The sequence below is a fragment of the Macaca fascicularis genome, chromosome 4 (genome assembly GCF_037993035.2).
Source record: "Macaca fascicularis isolate 582-1 chromosome 4, T2T-MFA8v1.1".
Lineage (NCBI taxonomy): Eukaryota > Metazoa > Chordata > Mammalia > Primates > Cercopithecidae > Macaca > Macaca fascicularis.
In genome coordinates this window covers 95,617,943-95,638,281 of record NC_088378.1, presented here as the reverse complement: position 1 = coordinate 95,638,281, position 20,339 = coordinate 95,617,943, and the positions used below count along the sequence as shown (strand labels likewise).

General features: G+C 39.7%; 1 protein-coding gene and 2 long non-coding RNA genes across 6 annotated transcripts in view; 2 read left to right on the top strand and 1 right to left on the bottom strand.

Annotated features, from left to right (window-relative positions):
* Positions 1–6,510, bottom strand: part of LCA5 (lebercilin LCA5) — a 53,071-nt gene extending 46,561 nt beyond the window's left edge. For 2 of the 4 annotated variants that reach the window (XM_045390267.3, XM_005552500.4), the window contains exon 1: positions 6,246–6,510. The gene's annotated coding sequence lies outside the window, so the exon portion shown is untranslated. The remainder of the gene's footprint in view (positions 1–6,245) is intronic. The other 2 variants (XM_045390268.3, XM_005552499.5) reach the window with 1 other exon arrangement.
* Positions 6,511–6,711: 201 nt separating this feature from the next.
* On the top strand, positions 6,712–19,823 carry LOC141410095 (uncharacterized). The gene is made up of 2 exons (XR_012433651.1): positions 6,712–6,960; positions 19,381–19,823. It is a non-coding gene; the product is annotated as an uncharacterized lncRNA (long non-coding RNA).
* Positions 7,793–8,541, top strand: LOC135970586 (uncharacterized). Its single transcript, XR_010586342.2, has 2 exons — positions 7,793–7,896; positions 8,397–8,541. It is a non-coding gene; the product is annotated as an uncharacterized lncRNA (long non-coding RNA).
* Positions 19,824–20,339: the final 516 nt, after the last annotated feature.

The window sequence follows — 20,339 nt, the reverse complement described above, 5'->3', positions numbered from 1 at the left end:
CCAATTTTCCAATAGTTTTTTGAAGAGTAATCTTTAACCTAGAATGCTATCACTTCTTTTCCAAACATTTCCTTTTGAACCCACACTAGTCAGGTTTTCATCTCCACCACTCCACTGAAACAGCTTTTGTCAAGCTTACAAATGACATTCACCTTCCTAAAACCATCAGCCAAGTTTCTTATTTCGTCTTTTGCACATCTCCTCCCACCATCAGCCAATTTTCTGTCCTACTGGTCCTTAACCTCACAGCAGTGTTTGACATAACCAACCATTCCTTCCCTCCTAAAAATTCTCTTACTTGCTTTTCCTGGTTTGCTTACTACCTCACTGGCTGTCTCCTGTCAGTCTCCTTTGTTGAATCTGCCTCCTCTTCCTGATCTCTAAATGTTGGAATACACAGCGTAGCACATGTTATCTATACTCTCTCCTTAGGTGATCTCATCTAGACTTCATTTACCCTGGCTTCCAAATTCATATATTCACCTTCCTACTTGACAGTTCTATTTGGATATCTAAAAATCATTTCAAATTTACATGTCCAAAACTGAAATCATTATCTGTCCCTTTTCCACCTCAACTCTTTCCTATGTTTCTGACCTCATTAAATGGTAAATCCATCCACTAAATTACTCATGACACAAATCTAAAGATCGTCCTGGATTCCTTCTTCCTACATCTCTCATCCAAACCATCTGTAAAACCAGACACTTTAATCTCCATACTATATTCCAGATCTGACCATTTCTTACTATCCACAGTGCTACTGCTCTAGTCTAAGTCATGTGAATCTAGTCCACATCCACGTTTTCTCTGTTGGACTTCTGCAATAACCTCCTAACTGATATTCCACTTTCATCCTTGCTTCACGTCAGTTTTTCACAAAGCAGTGAGAAAAAGCAACTCAAAACAGAAATCAGACCAGCACTGCTCTCCTGCTTAATACACTTCAGTGGTCTCCTATGGCTGTCAGAGTCCTTAACCAGGCCTGCAAACTCATACAAAGTTGTGCCCTTCTGTCTACTTCTCTATCCTTACATGACTCTTCCTCTCAAATTTCCTTTTTCAGGTAAGCTAACCTTCTTTTGTGCCTTCAACATAAACGATTTTTGCCAACAGCCTTCGTACTTGCTGCACTAACTAGAACTTCACAAAAGTGGTTCATTCTCTTCTTCCTGTTCTCAGCACAAACATAACTTTCTCAAAAATGGCTCCCTGACAATCTTCTATTAAAGTGAGCCCAGTCACTCTATCCTATCACTCTGCTTTATTTTCTTCACAGACCTTGTTACTACTGGAAATAATCTTACATTTATTGTCTTACCTCTCCTACTAAATATGACCCGTGAGACAGAAATCTTGTTTGTTTAGTTCACCATAGTAAACACACCACCCACCATTCATTATTTGTGAAATGAATGATTATAATGTTATTTCAAATAGAATATTAAGTTCCATTTTATAAAATTTTCCTTTTTGTTTTAAAGAAAATGTTAATTAAATCTTCCCTCTTTCAAAATAATTGCATATGAATAACTTAAATCTCTAAAATTCCTGAGAGAAAAGTCAGCAAATCAAAAAGTTTTGCTCAGAGTCACTGCCATTTTAAAGCTGAAATATTTTTTTCCAGGTTAATTTTAAATAACTGAAAACCTAATAAGGCTTCAAACAAAATGAATTTCACCTGCAATTACAACAATAATTTCTCACTAATGTAATGACTAATGTAATGTAGTCATAATACTATTGAGTGAATGTAATTATTCTCTTTTTTTTTGAGACGGAGTCTCGCTCTGTTGCCCAGGCGGGAGTGCAGTGGCGCGATCTCAGCTCACTGCAAGCTCCGCCTCCCGGGTTCACGCCATTCTCCTGCCTCAGCCTCCCAAGCGGCTGGGACTACAGGCGCCTACCACCACACCCAGCTAATTTGTTTGTTTTTTCAGTAGAGTCAGGGTTTCACCGTGTTAGCCAGGATGGTCTCCATCTCCTGACCTCGTATCCACCCACCTCGGCCTCCCAAAGTGCTGGGATTAGAGGCGTGAGCCACCCCACCCGGCCCATTCTTTTTTTTTAAATGAAAAAAGTGATCTTAGATGAACAGAACAGTAAAGATGAGTCAGTTAACAGTTGTTTGTTGTGGGGGGGGGGAGTAGGGGAGTGAGGAGTACTTGTCCATTAGTTCCCTCTCAATGATAATCAAAGAATTAACTAGATAAAAGCAAAAAAGGAAAATTATAATTCTTGCACCCAATTTCAATTCCTAAGAACTGTTTATTTCCTAAAGCTGGCTAAACATGCTACTACAGCAATAATAGAAAGCTACCAAATCTAATTCTTGACATTGCTCATCCAAAAGTAAACTCTCCTTTAAAAAAAAAAGTAAAAAGTCTCAAACAGTATAGATTACACATAACAGGTCAAAAAAAAAAAAAAAAAAAAGATAACCTAAAGATCCTCGAGTGCCAGAAGTTTCTTTTATCTCCGATTACAAATGAATCAGAAAACAAATCTAAGCTACAGAGTCCATTGTATATAAATATTATAATGGTATCTAATTCATCTGACTCTAAGTAAACGATCTTAGTTTTAAGAAAAAACGGTAAAATCAATAAACTGTTAATTTCCTGACATATCCCTGTGCTCAGCTTCTTTGTATAAAACATTGCTGACTGGCTACCTTTGCTGCCAGCAAGAGTTCACACAACAGACAACTAGGCAAATAAAATGGAAATAAACTTAAGAAAGATAAACAAGGACATTTCTCCTCCCCCCAAAAAAGATGAGATAAAAGTAAAAACCATATTGCTACATTTGGTTTTTCTCCTTTGCTGAAGAGAAGCAGTTAGTTTTTGTAGAAAACTACAACTGTGGGCCGGGCGCGGTGGCTCAAGCCTGTAATCCCAGCACTTTGGGAGGCCGAGACGGGCGGATCACGAGGTCAGGAGATCGAGACCATCCTGGCTAACACGGTGAAACCCCGTCTCTACTAAAAAATACAAAAAACTAGCCGGGCGAAGTGGCCGGTGCCTGTAGTCCCAGCTACTCGGGAGGCTGAGGCAGGAGAATGGCGTGAACCCGAGAGGAGGAGCTTGCAGTGAGCTGAGATCCGGCCACTGCACTCCAGCCTGGGTGACAGAGCAAGACTCCGTCTCAAAAAAAAAGAAAAAAAAAAAAAAAAGAAAACTACAACTGTTTCTCTTCCGCAAAGGAGAAATAAGTTTCTCCACTCTTCTAATACATGTCCCCACGTATTTATAAGCATTTTCCTTATTCTGCTACTTATCTGCATAATCTTGCTTAAAAACCAAACTATTTTTAGTTAAAAATAAAACAAAAAATAAATAAAACCAAAAAATAAAGTTTGGATTTAAAGTATGATCAAATATGATCAATCAGGTCACAGTAAATGCTACACTTAAAATGTAAGACATAACCAGCTTATTTTAAACACTTTAAACAATGGATCAAATTAAAGCATCTTAAGTACAGTATATATTCCCAAAGTTTAGTCAAATGAAAACATCATACAATATTCATTCATTCATTCATTTGTAAGACATTTACTGAACACCTACGAAGTGTCAGGCACTGAATTATAGATGGAGCTGATGATACAAAAATGAGTAAAATACAACTGATCCCTTACCATTAAGTGATTCCCAACCAAGAGAGAAAAAAAAATAATACGACAGTCTATAAGTACTAATGATAAAAGGAAGCAGAGGAAGCTTAGTAAACTCAAAACTAAGATTAGAGGACAGAGGGAGTTTGAGAAGGTTTCTATAGAAGATAATGCCTAAATTGAGTCTTACGGTATTAGCAGAGGTTAAGCACAATTATAATTTCCTGAGTGTGTGTGTTTGAACAGTGGGTTGGTAAATGAGGTTAGAAAAAGAAGACAGTGAAGTACGACCCTATTTCAATAAGAGGATGCAGCATCTGCAAAAGTAAAAGGCACTAGATAAGCATGGCATATCACCAAACAGCAAATACTTTACAACTGTGCTGTCCGACACAGCGGCTTCTGAGCACCTCAAACGTAGCTATTCAGAATTGGCATATGCGGTAAGTGTAAAATACATGTGGAATTTTGAAAACTTAGTACATAAAACAGACCATAAAACAGCTCGTCTATAATCTTTCTTATATTGACATATGCTAAAATAATATTTTGGATATATGTGGTTTAAAAATCTATTAAAATTTCATCTGTATTTTATTGTGTCTACTGAAAAAATGGATATACCTCACATTCTATTTCAAATGGACAATGCTAGCTTAAAAGGATGGGATTGGCTGGGGAGTAGTGCTAAAGTAATAATAAGTGGGACTGGATCGGGTAGAAGATAATATCACAAGAAGAATCTCTATGTCATTAATAAGTTGGTTGGTAACCAAGGCTCTCCAGTAGGGTTAATATTATCAGATCTGACATTTGCAAAGATCCATCTCCAATCCAAGAATTGGAGGGCAGGAAAGCTGGAGGAAGAATATCAATTGGTCTCGATAATCACTGACAGATAGTGTTTTGAAGGTAGTATAACTAGAGATACAGAGTACAGAATTGATTCATAAATGTTTTTCAAGTAAGATAAGCTACACTTGGTGACAAATTATGAAGTATGAGAATAGAGAAGAACGTGAGTAAATTCCAAAGTTTGGGGCTTGCAAAATTAGGAAAATGTGGTATTCAAGCAGGACAGTTTTGGCAGGGAAAGGTGATGGGTTCAATACTGGACATATTGAGTTTGGGATGCCTATGAATGGGAAATTTATGTGGAAATACCAAAAATTAGCTACAAAAGTTTGACAGTAACTCAAAAGTTCCAGATCAGAAAAAACCGGGAGAGTGTTAATAAAACACAAATAGTGTAACCCAAAGGAGAGGAAGAACACAGCCAAGAACACAGAATAAAAAAAAGAAGACAGAAGACCGGATTATGGGGAAAAACAATAATGAAATATGGTGGGCAGAGGAAGAAGATCCCACAAAGGAGTTGAAGAATGACAGGCAGAAGAAGAACCCAAGAGAAGGGTAGCATCTTTATTTCAATGGGCTTCCATTGTGTCCTACAGAATTATAGTTCTACAATACGTTTAACGGAAGAGATATGACTGACAAAAGAAGAAAAATATCTTTTCCAAAGTCACAAACTACTTTTTGATATTTAAAACGATACTTTGTCAACTTAGAGAATCAAAACAAACAATTATTTCCTATAACTTATTTGGATAAAGATACTAGCTAACATGCAGGAAATCACAAAGTGAAATATTTAAAATTGTAATATAGAATTTAAATGTGGAACAACTGGAAAAAAAAACATAAAATAACCACGCAAAAGAAAGAGGGAATGAGTAAAGAACTGGAAACATCGGTTTTACCATTCTAAAAAACATATAGCCACTCCCAAAAACTAATTTAAATGACTTTTGATTCCAAAGACATCGCTAATGCAAGTTCTTAACGTGAAGATAAAGGACGGGCATAAATATGTATGTGCCCAAGTACGCTTTCCAAAGAACGAAGTGAACAAAAAAGGGGTTTATATCAGATGAACTGGACCAGGGCTCTTCACTGTTAAACACTATCCCACGGTCTATCTAACGTAAACATACTGTATCTGAGTACCCACTCCAACTCAAATGTGCCAAAAAGGCACTTTTTTTTTCTTTTATTTGCTAACCATCTTTATTCCTCTCATCCCATCCCTGAAGGATGTATAGAAATATCACAGCCTGGACAAGTACGGCCTTCCACTCTAATAATAACACATCTATTATTATCCCAGAGCTACCAAAGCCTCCTTTTCCTTCTCGGCCCTTGGCCCTGCCCCTCCTCTCTAGTCTTGAGTCTCCACGGGCCTCCAAGGTTTTCGTTTTGTTTTAATAACTCTTAACCCCTTCTCTAGATCAGCCTGCTCCCTTCCTTCTCTTCCCGGTCCCTGGAAGTAAATACCCTTTCCCAGCTCCTCTCCTCCTAACTTCCCAGTCCCCCCAGTGCCGGTCAACCTCCCTTCCTCGGGACCCTCTCAGGAGGCGAGCTCTTTACTCATTTTCCAAGGTCTTCCTTCTCCTCGCGGTCCCTAAATCCTCCCCGTCGCTAATCCTTTCATCTTCCCTGCTTTAAGAACCACCCGCAGGCCCCCATCCAAGAACGCCCCTTCGCCAGCTCCCAGACGCTTCACCCCAGCATCACCTCGCACCTCCACCTCCCCCGCCGTCTCCACGCCCACTTCAAAGCCCACCTCCAACCCGCCAGCTCTTCCGCAGAGCCGATGCGGCGTCCCGCCTCTTGCCTTCCCTCTTAGGACCGAACTCCCACCTGGGGCCTCGGCGTCTGGCCGCCAAAGAGTGGGTGCCTGGCTCCTGCGGAGGCTGCGGGGCGGGTGCCGAGGTTGCCAGGCTGCGGGAGGTTTGAACACAGGGATGGGACAGGGGCGAGGACCGCGGATCCTGGGTGGCAGCGGCCGTAACCTGGGCTCCAGGGTAACGGAGGCGGAGGCCTAGACTGCACTACGAAGGGACCGCAGCCAATCATGATGACTCTACTCGAGCTCCCATTGGCCTCTGTCTCCAGACGGCCCTTTTTATTGGCTTCAGTGGAACTGGAAGGCGGGACGGCAAGTGCGGGAAAAGGTCTCTATTGGCCGACTGCTCTAGCTGTAGCGGAGACCCCAAGTAGGGAAATTGGGGCAAAGCGCGGAGCGCGCCAGGCTCCTATGGGTTGTGCTGTGCTAAGGCTTGACTGCTGAGCGTAGCGGGCTCTGAGAGGGACGTGGGCGGAGGACAAAGTGGGTTCATGAAATGAATTGTAAAATTGGCGACTGCTTAATGTAAAACACTTAATTGCTTAGATTTCCTTTGGAAAATAACTTGCTTTAAAATTGTCAACAAATTACAAACAAACGGCAAGTGCTTCTGGGTCTTCTTACCGAAATGGCTGATTCAGGAGGATACGGGGTGAGTGCACTAATGTTCCTGCCTCGAGATCCTGGCCGTGAATCACCAACGAGCCGTGAGTTTGGCTTGAAAGTGATTTTTAGGTTTTGGAACGGGTTTGGGGTGGAATGGCATCTGAAATACTGCACACAAGTTTTTTGTTTTGTTTTGTTTTTAAGGAACGTTTTGAGGAGCATGTCAGTAGCCTATTGAGAGCTGATGTGTGACATATTTTCTCTTTTAAAAATGGCATTAATTGCTGGAGACAGGGGAGGTGAAAAAAAAATCCTCTTTCGTGAGGGCTTTAAATGCTCCAAGCCATCTGATTATCAAGGTGGTTTAATACTTACTCTGGCGGTTAATTGCTCACTGGCCTTTACCACCATTCTGTAGAGAATCTAATATTTGAAGGCAAATGCTTCCCAATGAATCTTCTAACCATGAAGATTGGTAATTCCTACTTCTTGCTTAACCTCGTTTTTCCACCTTTGCACTGTTTCAAAGCTTTCATTTTATCCTGTCAATACATTATGCTTCAAGTTACAGACTAACCCACCCAAACAATATTGTGATTAAACGTAAATTTCTGTATGCGAAATATATCTGTACAAGATGGCAGTCATCTGTTAGTGAAAATAAGATGAGTAATCCCTAAATTGCACTGAATTACTTTTCATCAATTCTTTAATCTATCTCTGCTGACACTCTGTTAAAATAGCTCACTGATGGACTCTGTTAGAATTAACATGTAAATGTATGGGTGGATTACTTATAAGGGAAGATGCTAGGAAGAATCAGGAAACATGCCATATTTACGTGGACAAACAAATGCCTGTCACGGAAGCGTCAAATCAGGATTGCTGAAGGACAGCAGAGAATGAAACCACCATTTATTCAACCCTCCGAATGCTCCAGGCAGTATAATCTCATTCCATCTTCATTCATGACTCCAGACAGGTATTGTTATTCATTGTTTATACTTGAGAAAGCAGATTTAAAGAAGTTAACGTATCTACCACAAGATACTAAAGTAGTAAGTAGCAATGCCAGAGTACAAGCCTAGGTCTGCTTCCAAATTTCGTGGAATCAGATTTAGTGCCTTCAGTGTGTTTCACCTACAGGTTAAGAAGTTGTTGGTAAGCAAGAAAATATTTAAAACGCTGGGAGAGTCCAAAAAATTGTCTAGTTGTGTGTAACATATTCTCAGGATTCTTACAGTGTAAATAAAGTCACCCCCTCATATTCAAAATAACAGTATCAGTTTGACCTTGAAAAAAAGACCAGAAAATTTATAAATTTACAGAAAAACTAGTTATTGAATTACTGTTTTAAAAGGTTACCCCAAAATAGAAAACAATTGTAAAAGTTTTATGATATTATATGGTTTTATATATTATTTTTGATAGGGCTAGAATTTTCTAAGATACCACTTGACATTTTATTTCATTGCCACACAGGATTCTGCTTTTCAGAAATAAAGGAAACAAAGTTAACCAAACTACGTTTATATTTCTGCCGCTTGAAATTATAGTTAACAGAAATCAGACTCTTTCTTGTTTTTAAAGATTTTACTTATGAAATAAATTCTGCAATGGTCATTAAGCACTTTGGTGTTTTATTTTTAATATGCCTGGCCTTCTTTCATTGATAGTGCTATATCTCCAGATTTGCTGTATTGCTAACTGAATGTTCATTTTCTGTAGGACTTCGATTGGCCTCTTTAACGCAATATGGCAATGATATAGCTGATATAATGTAATTAAAATACTCCCACAAATGCTTACTAGTAGGATTATTTTCATTTCCTTTGGGGAAACTAGTGTCGAGTTTGAATTGTTAGAAGTTTCAAAAAAGTAAAGGTAGATAAATAGACTCCATAACTGTAGACAGAGAAATTACAATAACCATCATTTGTAAAGGGGGGGACATACTATATATAGTATTTTGGAAAGCACGTAAGTATAATTATCCTTAGCCAAAGTTCAGTTGTCTATTTCATACCATTCTACAAAAAAAAGAAAAGCACCGTCACAATTTTATATAATTTACAGAAATGTGATACATAAAATTCAAAAAGTTTATATCTAACTTCTTGATGTCATGTTGCTTGGAAATTTTAATTCAAAAACAGGCAAAAATCATCTAAAATGGAAAAAATTAGAACAGTTATTCACTGTGGGGATGGAGGTAGGATCGAGTGGAAGGGACTGAAAGTTATTTTTGGAGTCATGTGAATATGCTGTTTTGACTGACATGGTAGTTAAAGACAGTTTCCGGCCAGGCATGGTAGCTCATGCCTGTAATGCCAGCACTTTGGGAGGCCGAAGCGGGCAGATCACTTGAGGTCAGGAGTTTGAGACCAGTCTGGCCAACATGGTGAGACCCCCATCTCTACTAAAAATACAAAATTAGCCAGACGTGGTGGTGCATACCTGTAGACCCAGCTACACATGAGGCTGAGGCAGGAGAATCACTTGAACCTGGGAGGCGAAGGTTGCAGTGAGCTGAGATCACACCACTGCACTCCAGCCTGAGTGGCAGAATGAGAATCTCAAAAAAAAAAGTTTCCTTTATCAAAATTCATCAAAATATATAAAAATACATGTGCTTTTCACTGTATGTAAATTTTACCTCTATTTTTTAATGGCTTAAAAAAAATTGCATTGGCTTGTATAACAGAAACATCTAGTAGACCTAGCTCCACTTATGTTTGGATCCAAGTGCTCAATATCATTACAATTTTTTCTTCTCTGTCTCTTGGATGTACTTTCTACGTGTTGGTCTCATTTAAGGCAGGCTTTCCCTTCCAGGTATGGCCACGAATGCTCCAGATTTACATTCTATTTACCTAGGAACCCCAATGGAAAAAGAATATCTCTTTCCTGATTGGTCCAGCAGAAATCATGGTATTAACTCTGACTGCCCACACCTGAATATAAACTAGTAATAATTACTGTGGCCAAGTGTTTGCTTGGGGAAAGAATATGATAAACTCCCCTTATCTTTCATGTTCACTCAGAATAGTGAGGTGATTCTCCAAAGGAAAACTGGAATGCTGTTACTAGAAGAAGAAATACTGGACAAAGCTAATAGATGTCCCCAAAAGTGATAATAATTTTATTCAAATAGGTTCATAGATCAGTCTGGTGGGCCTGTTTTCACATTTTTTATTTTTTTTTATTTATTTTTTTTTTTTTGAGACGGAGTCTCGCTCTGCCGCCCAGGCTGGAGTGCAGTGGCCGGATCTCAGCTCACTGCAAGCTCCGCCTCCCGGGTTTACGCCATTCTCCGGCCTCAGCCTCCCGAGTAGCTGGGACTACAGGCACCCGCCACCACGCCCGGCTAGTTTTTTGTATTTTTAGTAGAGACGGGGTTTCACTGTGTTAGCCAGGATGGTCTCGATCTCCTGACCTCGTGATCCGCCCGTCTCGGCCTCCCAAAGTGCTGGGATTACAGGCTTGAGCCACCGCGCCCGGCCTGTTTTCACATTTTGTTTAAGAAAAACTCTTGTAATTATAAGTTCCCCAGTCTGTAAATACAGATGAGATTAACCAAATTTTGTTACTATTTGACTGCTTCTGCTTTATAGTACCCGACCCCTCCAAAGACTTCCCCACCAATAATTTCTGGGACTTCCTAGAGAGTGTCTCATACTTACAAACATACCTACCTCTACTGGGCATCCCACTAGGCAAGATACCAGGACCACTGCTCTGCCAGGCAACAGTCTATCCCTCTTCTCTCCAAGACCAAGCAACTCCTGCTGGTGGCCATCGTGAAGTTACTGAGTACCACCACTTACACCAGTGCCAAAGTTGAACTGCAATTGTGCCAGTTATATGCCTTTTGTTTTTCAGATCCTAGCCTGGCTTTTCTATATTCTACTTATTTATTTATTTATTTATTTATTTATTTATTTATTTATTTTGAGAAAGAGTTTCGCTCTTGTTGCCCAGGCTGGAGTGCAATGGCGCAATCTCAGCTACTGCAATGCAACCTCCGCCTCCTGGGTTCAAGCGATTCTTTTGCCTCAGCCTCCCTAATAGCTGGGATTACAGGCATGCACCACCACACCCAGCTAATACTGTGTTTTTAGTAGAGACAGGGTTTCACCATGTTGATCAGGCTGGTCTCGAACTCCTGACCTCAGGTGATCCACCGACCTTGGCCTCCCAAAGTGCTGGGATTACAGGCATGAGCCACCACACCTGGCCTCTATATTCTACTTTAAGGTGCAGGAGCTAGGACTCAACAAACTGCATTTCCCAGACACCCTTGCTAGTTGGCTTATCAGTAGGTTCTGCTAAAATGGGGCACTTAGGGAGAGGTTGGAAGGTGGGCATTAGGGAGAAGTTCCTTCTCAATGTCTCTGTTCCTGTCAGGCAACAATTGGCTCTAGTCTAATGTGTCTTTTACTCACTGAATATAAAAGAGGAGACTAAATGAATGTGCTTGTTACTATGTTTGCAACGTACACCATTACTTTATCTCCTCCTTCTCCTCCCACCCCCAAAAAACCCATGTAAACAACAGCAAAAGAAAAAAAATCCTCCACAAAACTTTTGCCATCTTACAGAGAACAACTAACAGTTGATGACCACACAAGAATTAAAATGTGTTGAAATAAGGTCTTATATTTGCCTGGCACTCTACAGAGTACTTTCATGAAGATGACCTTGTGATCTTAAACAGCCCTGAGAAATAGAATATAGATGAGGAAACTGACCCTGAGGATAAATCAGATTTGTCTAATAGAAATAGAATGTGATCCACCCACTTAATTTTAGATTCTCTAGTAGTCACATTAAAATAAGTTTTTAGGCCGGGCGCGGTGGCTTACGCCTATAATCCCAGCACTTTGGGAGGCCGACGTGGGCGGATCATGAGGTCAGGAGATGGAGACCATCCTGGCTAACACGGTGAAACCCCGTCTCTACTAAAAAATACAAAAAATTAGCCGGGCGTGGTGGTGGGCGCCTGTAGTCCCAGCTACTTGGGAGGCTGAGGCAGGAGAATGGCATGAACCCAGGAGGCAGAGCTTGCAGAGAGCAGAGATCGTGCCACTGCGCTGTAGCCTGGGCAACAGAGCAAGTCTCCGTCTCAAAAATAAATAAAATAAGTTTTTAAAAAGTAAGGTTAGTTTTATTTAATATTTAATATCCAAATTATTTCAACTTGCAATCAATATTTTAAAGTCATCGATGAGATATTTCACCTTTTTTTATACTAAGATTTTGACACCTAGTATATATTTTGCAGTTACAACACATTTCATTTCAGGCCAGCCACATTTCAAGTACTCAGTAGTCACATGTAGGTTGTAGCTAACCTATTGGACAACACAGGATTAGATTATTTACCCAGAGGTATATAATAGAAAGTAATGGTCCCAGGTAGCAAGCTTCCAAAAAGGAAAATATTGCTGGTCTGGAAACCCAGAGTCCTGAATTCCATACATGGCTCTGCCTCTTACTAGTTGTGAAACACAGGATAAGGCATTCTTTCTTAAAGCTTGGTGTCTGGATTTGTTAAATGGCATCAGTCAGTTGTCTTTAATCCCCCACCCACTTTCTGCAGCAGAACCCTTTCTCAAGTAAAATCTTATATGGAAACCCCGTATTAAAAACATAAGAAGCATATTTAAAACATAGTAATTGTCTCTCTGTTGAAGGAGGCATAGCAGCAGGGAGGTGAGGGGCACAAGTGGATTACAATCTGTGTAGTCTGCACACATACATACTCATAGGCATCATCTGAGGAGCCTCCGACAAACACTTCAAGTACTCTACAGACATCAGTATATTGGTGTTTGATTCACATTTTTAGTTTCATAGAATCATCAGTTGTTTATAAATATAAGAGGGCCTTTATGATCAATTATTCAAGTTATCTTCTGATGTCATTTTTTCCTTACTAAGAGACCCTTCTTTTCAAACAGTACCTTTTAAAGAAATATAAAACAAAACTGCTAGTTAAAATCAGAATTGCCCTGCAAAGTTGAAGTGTCTATGAGGAATTAGAACCCTAACAACTCAGCATCTCTCAAATACCCTCTTCCATAAGTGGTCCCCAAGAATCCTCTTTCAAATCACCCTGCAAGGGTGTCCAGGGGATAGAATACAGTCATGGGTTCTCAGTTCCTGTTTCTGTTTTGGCCAGTAAAGCCCCTTCCTCATCCCTCTTCTGCCTAACACTAGAGACAGAAACTAAAAACCATGGCTTTTCCAGCTGCTAAAAGCCTAAAATAAAACAGAGCAACAACAACGACAAAATCAAGCGGGTTGGACTGGCTTACAACTAGAGCAAGCCAATGGAGTTTTAACAACCAAAGATTAAGCCCAGCTCCAACCCCTTCATCAGATAAGGAAACCGAGGCCCAGTGAGGTGCTTAAAATTCCACCCCAAGCTGGTGTCAGAGCTGGAATAATCACTGCTGTGCTGGAGCCAGCTGGTTCCAGCTTGCAAAAGCCAATTGTTACATTTTCAGAAATTTTGCAAGCCAATTGATGTCACCCTGGTAGCTCAAAATCAACCATGGTGAGAATATTTACACCATGGAAACCAACAAATGCTACAAATCATAGCCTCCCCAGAGCCGCTTGTTAAACCTTTACCAGCACACCTCCGAATCCAGCATTCCTGTCTTGGTCTTTATGTACTACCCAGCAACCTGAGAATAGATGTGCTGCATTTTGATAAGAAAAAAAATTTAAGTTAGTAAAAATCAAAACTAAACCAAAATAGAAATTGTGTCTCTTCATGAGTAACAACACCTAAAATAGCAATTTTTCTCAATATTTACCGTTTCCTGTTGCGCAGCACATACTGTTCCTTTGATTCTTTAAGCTGTTATTTGGAGTATTCACCTACTTTAGGGATTATTTTTAACATTAGATGAGCCAGGCAAATAAATGTCTAAAACTTTATTTTTAAATGTTTAAAATTTTAAATGTTTTAAATTATTTAAAATTAAAGCCCAAGCACAAAATAAGGAGAAAATAGAAGAAGCTACAGAAACTACTGCTTGAGTAGCAACTGATCTGATACAGTGTCTTGGTCTCCCTCTAGTTCTATTTCTGGCTAGGAAGGGTACTGAAAGGTCAATGTAAACAAATGCTGAAGTCGTCAAGCTTCTCAGCTGGCCTCACGTCTCCCTGTATTTAATCTTCCCAACCCAACTGCTGACTCATCATCTTAACAATGACCTGTTTCCCTTTGCGAGTTCCTCCCCTTCCCTGGCCGCTTTTCTTTTTGTCCTTTGTGGCGCTGCTGCAGCTCCCCTGCAGGCCTGTTTGGGCATGCTTGCGATGTCAGATGCCCGTACTTCAGCTGTCCTTTTGTATCCATGGTGACGGATGAAAAATAAGCTGCTTTTCAGTGATTTGAACTTTAATCCAGTCAAATGATGCATGCTTTATTACTCAGGTGACTTTTCCCAATACTTTCAGATCACTGAAATCTTGAATTATTAAAGAGGAATTAACATATTTATGTTTTTACCCTTTCTTTTCTTTTTCTTCTTTAACCATTATTATGCCTTGGTAAATTCAAATAATCTTTGATCTTATCACCTGAAAATTTTGTCTTCATAATTAATAGGAAGATAATTTCAGAAATAAGATTCCAACAGAAAAGAAACTAAAAGATGTTGTTTAGTTCCCTCTCACTACATGTACATAAGTAACTATTAGGCTAAGTAAAGCATGGAGGACCTGCACAATACTAGGGAAAACAATGGAAACTGTAAAACATTGACAAAGTTGTGTCATCCAAAACGCTGGCCACTTAACACTAATGGTACTTGAAATTATTAAATAACATTGACTTCAAATCTTTCCGCATTTAGGAAAGAGAAAACCTAAGCCTGATGGTAGTCTTAGCACCTTGCTATCATGCTGTCATTGTTTTTTTTAATAAACAACAACAACAACAAAGGGCAGACTTTTGCATACAACCTTGGTAAGCAATAGCTTCTAGTTAAAATGTTTGCATTTTCTCAACTTTCATATAAATTTCTATTTATAAATAACACTAACTTTCCAGGGATGTAAAATTTCCTTCCATTAAAACAAAAAAAATAAAAAAGTAATCAATAGTACAAGTGAAACAAGTAGAGTTGAGATCATGATATCTGGACCACACAACAGGGAAGGAAGAACAGGGTAGCAATTTCACATTCCTTGGTCTAATCCATAACACAAAAATAAATTATTGGGAATAGAACCCACGTAGACCCTAACATTATGACACTATGATGTTGCCAAAGATATTTAGGAAAACCATAATATTTGGATGAATTAAAAACTTTTGTTTCCAGATAATACAAATAAGGGGGTAAAAATGATTAAGCTTGAAAGTATCTTCAGTCTTCTTTCTCCCACTTCCTGCTTAGTGGGGTTTTTCCTGCTGCCTCAGAATTGTGGCTACTACCCAAAGCTGAGAACATTCTCTAAGGAGCCATAAATAATTAGGAGTCAAAACCTCCCACCAGGGTTTATTAAAAAGTGTATAACCAACCTTACTGCCAGCAACCATCACCGTAGGAAACTCCTCTCTTCACTTTTACTTCACCGTAAGAGAGGTCTGTGTATGGGAAAGAAGGGAAGAAACCATATTTGGCTTTTTGGAGAGGGTTTTCGTTCTCCCAAGGAGAGAGTGGATGGGGCTGAGAGCAGGAAGTCCAAGAAAATATTCATAGCAATTCATAGGGTGCTTTGAAGAAGAGGAGATTGGCATCTCCCTTCCTGAGGCCTGCTAACTAGCAACTCTTTTTTTTTCTCGAGATAGAGTCCTGCTCTGCCGCCAGGCTGGAGTACGATGATCTCAGCTCACTGCAGCCTCCACCTGGGTTCACTGCCTCAGCCTCCTGAGTAGCTGGGATTACAGGCACGTGCCACCACGCCCGGCTAATTTTTTGTATTTTTAGTAGAGGCAGGGTTTCACTATCTTGGCCAGGCTGGTCTCAACCTTCTGACCTCATGATCCACTCGCCTCAGCCTCCCAAAGTGCTGGGACCACAGGTGTGAGCCACTGCGCCCAGCCTAAGTTGAAACCATTTTGTAATTTTGTGCTACCATTGGACTAAAGCATTTGAGACAGTTCTTGGGAGAGTTTCCCATTGTTCATGAGGCATCCATAGAGACTATTCCCTGTTTCTATTCTAGAAATTTCTGAAGATGGGTGTAGGAAAACCACTGCCATTAAGGCTTAAAGACATAGTATGCCTGAGAAGAGGATAAGACCAGACTGCCCACAGTCTGGTTCTCTGTGACCTTAAAGGACATGGCAAGGACCGCTGAGGTTTTATGGTTCCATGAGTTAGAGGAGAAGCAGAGGAGCATGATCCACCCCAGGAGGCTGCTGGGTGGTAAAGAGCACAACCCAGAGATGAAGCTGGGAGGTACACTACTGGTGTAGACCTGAGGGAAGTCTTTCTTTTCCTCACAGCGACAGAGGGGTGCTGGGTAAAGCTGAGCATTGCCCAAAGGCACCCACCACACTTGACCTGTTTGGAGAACATCTCAAGCCTTGATGCACTGGCATCTGACCTGAATATGCTAAACCGGAGTGAGGCCCTTGTTGCCTCCCTAACCCTGAACCAAGGGCCATTTGCATAAGAAGCTGGATCCATTCCCTCTCCCTCCACGAGAGACTGCTCCCCAACATCAGTCGGTTGTGGTGGAAATAAAAGAGGTTGAATTAGAAATTAGACTGAAGTTTTAAAACTGGACTATACTTCAAAAACTGAAAGTAATCAGAATATTATAGAATGTGTCCGAAATGTTTCAATGATGAGACTCTGGAGTTCCCCATGCATAGTTGAAAGCAGTGATTAGGGTGGAGAAATGTAATTTTTGTTAATACCCTAAGAAGCTGAGACTGCTGAATTAACATATAGAGTCCAACTATATACATAATAATAATAATAATTTTTTGAGACAAAGTCTTGCCCTGTTGCCCAGGCTGGAGTGCAGGGGCACAATCACAGCTCACTGCAGCCTTAACTTCCTAGGCTCAAGCAATCCTCCCACCCCAGTGTCTCAAGTAGCTGGGACCAGGTGTGCACCACCACACCTGGCTAATTTTTTCTTTTAATTTTTTGTAGAGATGAGGTCTTACTATGTTGCCTAGGCTGGCCTCAAACTCTTGAGCTCAAGCTATCCTCCTGCCTCAGCCTCCCAAAGTGCTGGGATTATAGGTCTGAGCCGCTGCTCCCAGCCATACATAATTTTGTATCATGAATTTTCACTTACGAATTAACAATTTTATCATCTTAAAAAAAACTTCATAAGTATCATTTATAATAGTTTTATAGTTCCATTATATATATATGCCAAATGTTTTAATCTTTATTATATTATAGGACACTGGTGTTATTTTTAAATTTTAAGATTTAAAGTATTTGTTCCCTTAAATGTGATTATTATTTTCATTATTAAACATCGACTGATCATTGGACAAAGAGATTCTGACTACTTAGTTTTTCATTAGGAGACAGTTTGAGGTATTGCTCAGCCAGCGGGAGTTTTGATTATGTGTGTTTACTAAGCTGGCAGCACTGCATGTTTTATCCTTCTAGTGTTTGCCAATTTGTTCAGAGCTGAGGGCTGTAGTACTACAGGAAATAACATGTCCTTGCCTTGTAGAATGTAGGTACCACAAGGACAGGAATTCTTTTTCGTTCTCTACCATATGGCTAGCACCTAGAACAGGGTCCAATGCTGGATAGCCACAAATAAATATCTTTTAAATATAAGTAAGTGAAAGTAGTAAAAACTAGGGGTGGGACATAATTACTCCTCATCGTCAGCTTTTGCACAGTGGTTTGTGGAAACCACATAAGTAGATGGTTAGAGCAAGTCTGGATCTAATAGGGGAAACAATGAAAAAAGGAAGGGCCTATAGAAAACAAAGATGAAGGGGATGAGGGGATTTCAGGTCCCTGGCATCAGAGCCAATATCAATATGATCCTATGACTTTGTTCTTATTAAGATATAAATTAATCCAATGAATAAGATATCAAGCTTATAACAAAATGACTGAAACCAAGCAATGGCCATATAGAGGAAATTATTTGTAGTGTCACCAAATGGTAAACAACACATTTCTCTTTTTTTTTGAAACGGAGTCTCGCTCTGTGGCCCAGGCTAGAGTGCAGTGGCTGGATCTCAGCTCACTGCAAGCTCTGCCTCCTGGGTTTACGCCATTCTCCTACCTCAGCCTCCCAAGTAGCTGGGACTACAGGCGCCCGCCACCTCGCCCGGCTAGTTTTTTGTATTTTTTAGTAGAGACAGGGTTTCACGGGGTTAGCCAGGATGGTCTCAATCTCCTGACCTCGTGATCCATTCGTCTTGGCCTCCCAAAGTGCTGGGATTACAGGCTTGAGCCACCACGCCCGGCCAACTGAACACATTTCTAATCCTCTGTTTCCCAAAGTCTCCGTGAAATGACAGAAACGCCATGAAATAAATAAAAAGCATTTGTAAAGTTTAAAAACATAACATTAAGGATGAGGGGCATGGAATGAAGACAGCAGTTCACAAAAAGTTCAAGGAAATTCTGGAAAGTACAAACTAAATAAAATCAGACTAAGGGAGCAAACCAAGAAATAAAAACTTACAGCCCAAAATTTCATAGGTAAGAGGAACATTTTTCAAAAGAGGCCCAGAGAAATTCAAGTTCAGAGGCAACATTTGCAAAAGCCAGTTCAAGATGAGGCTGTCACCAATGTAAACATATAATGATGTTTTGGTCAATGGACCACAGAGTCAACACTGGTCCCATAAGATTATAATGGAGGTGTAACACTTTTTATCTTTCATATCATATTTTTACTCTACGTGTTCTATGTTTAGATATGTTTAGATACACAAATGCTTACCACTGTGTTACAATTGCCTACAGTATTCAGTATAGTAACATGCTTAACAAGTTGGTAGCCTAGGAGCAATAGGCTATACCATATAGCTGAGGTGTGTAGTAGGGTTAAATAGATGCTCCAAGCAAGCCTAACAACTGTTTTTAAAAATAACAAAAATCAGGGAGGAGGAAGGTGGGGAATACCTATAAGTATCCTAATCTCCTCATCTTTTATAACAGTGAGTTAATAGATACTGTCTAAAATTAGTAAGTTAAAAAATAAAATTGAAATACATTATTTTAGATTAAAGAGTAACCGCCACAAGCAAACAAATAAGAATTCTTTAAAAACATTCAGTGGGCTACTGACAAAAATGATTATCTGTGGGAGTAAGGAGAGTTTTACACAGACACATTTGTATCATTTAATTTTTTCTGTGTTTTAATGTTTCCTTGATTAAAAACAAATTTTTAAATGCATAGTAAGAGAAAAACATGAGGAAATACGCTAAAATCTTAATAGTGATTTTTTTGATTAGTAAGAATTATGGACCAAAAAAATTTTTCTTGTTTTTCTGCAGTTCTGCATTTTCCAAGTTCTCTATCTCAATTACTTCCACGGTAAGAAAAAAAATAGTTATTAACAAAATGTCATGACCATGGGTTTGCTATGAAGTTTCATGCATATAAATAAATAATTTGAAGCAATATTTAGATGAAAGGAGGAGAATTAAAGAAGTCAAGAGGAAAGGCTGGACTTTTGCAGCTGCTGGTAACAGGAAAAAGTAGAAACTGGAACTGGAGGAAAGAAACTGGAGCCCATATCAGAAAGAATAAATTCTGACTGTCTGCTGGAATGGAAAGTTTGGCCAGCCATAGAGTTTACTAAGCCACTCCTGGATTTTTTCCTAATGTAATCCTCTGCTTAGGTAGATAATGAGAGCTTCAGATCCTTTTTTCCTCTCTTATTTATCACAACCAGATAAAAATCTGACCACCACAGAGATTAAAACGAAAAGAAAAAGATCACTGCTTCCTGGTTTTGACCTCACCAATCATGTCTGCCACCAACTAGACATGATCTTATAGAGTTAGCTTCATGATCACCTGACTGCTATTCCTATTTGGTCAAGGAGTCAAGGTATTGAGTACTTACTTCTACAGGATGATCACCAAGTATGGTGTGGTTAGTGCAGAGTATGATCAGAAAGTAATAGCCATCATAGGAGATGCCTTTGCACAGCAGCCTTGGTGCTCGCTGAACTATTAATGTCCCCAGCAAACCTGTCTCACTTGTACTTCAATGTCATAATCATGGTATCTGTCTCTGTGCCTTTATTTTCATATTTTCCTACCAATGCCCCAGAAAACTATATTTTCTCACAAAACCAGCCAAGGTTTCCTACAAAAGTCAATGGTCAAGGGTGCAATGTTAGTTGAACATCAAAGAGCAGTGTGCCAGTCTACTATGGGGAAAGCTAAATAAAAGAAAAGAAAATAAAGAAATATCCACCATTTCAAGGATCCCAGGAGAAGGCCA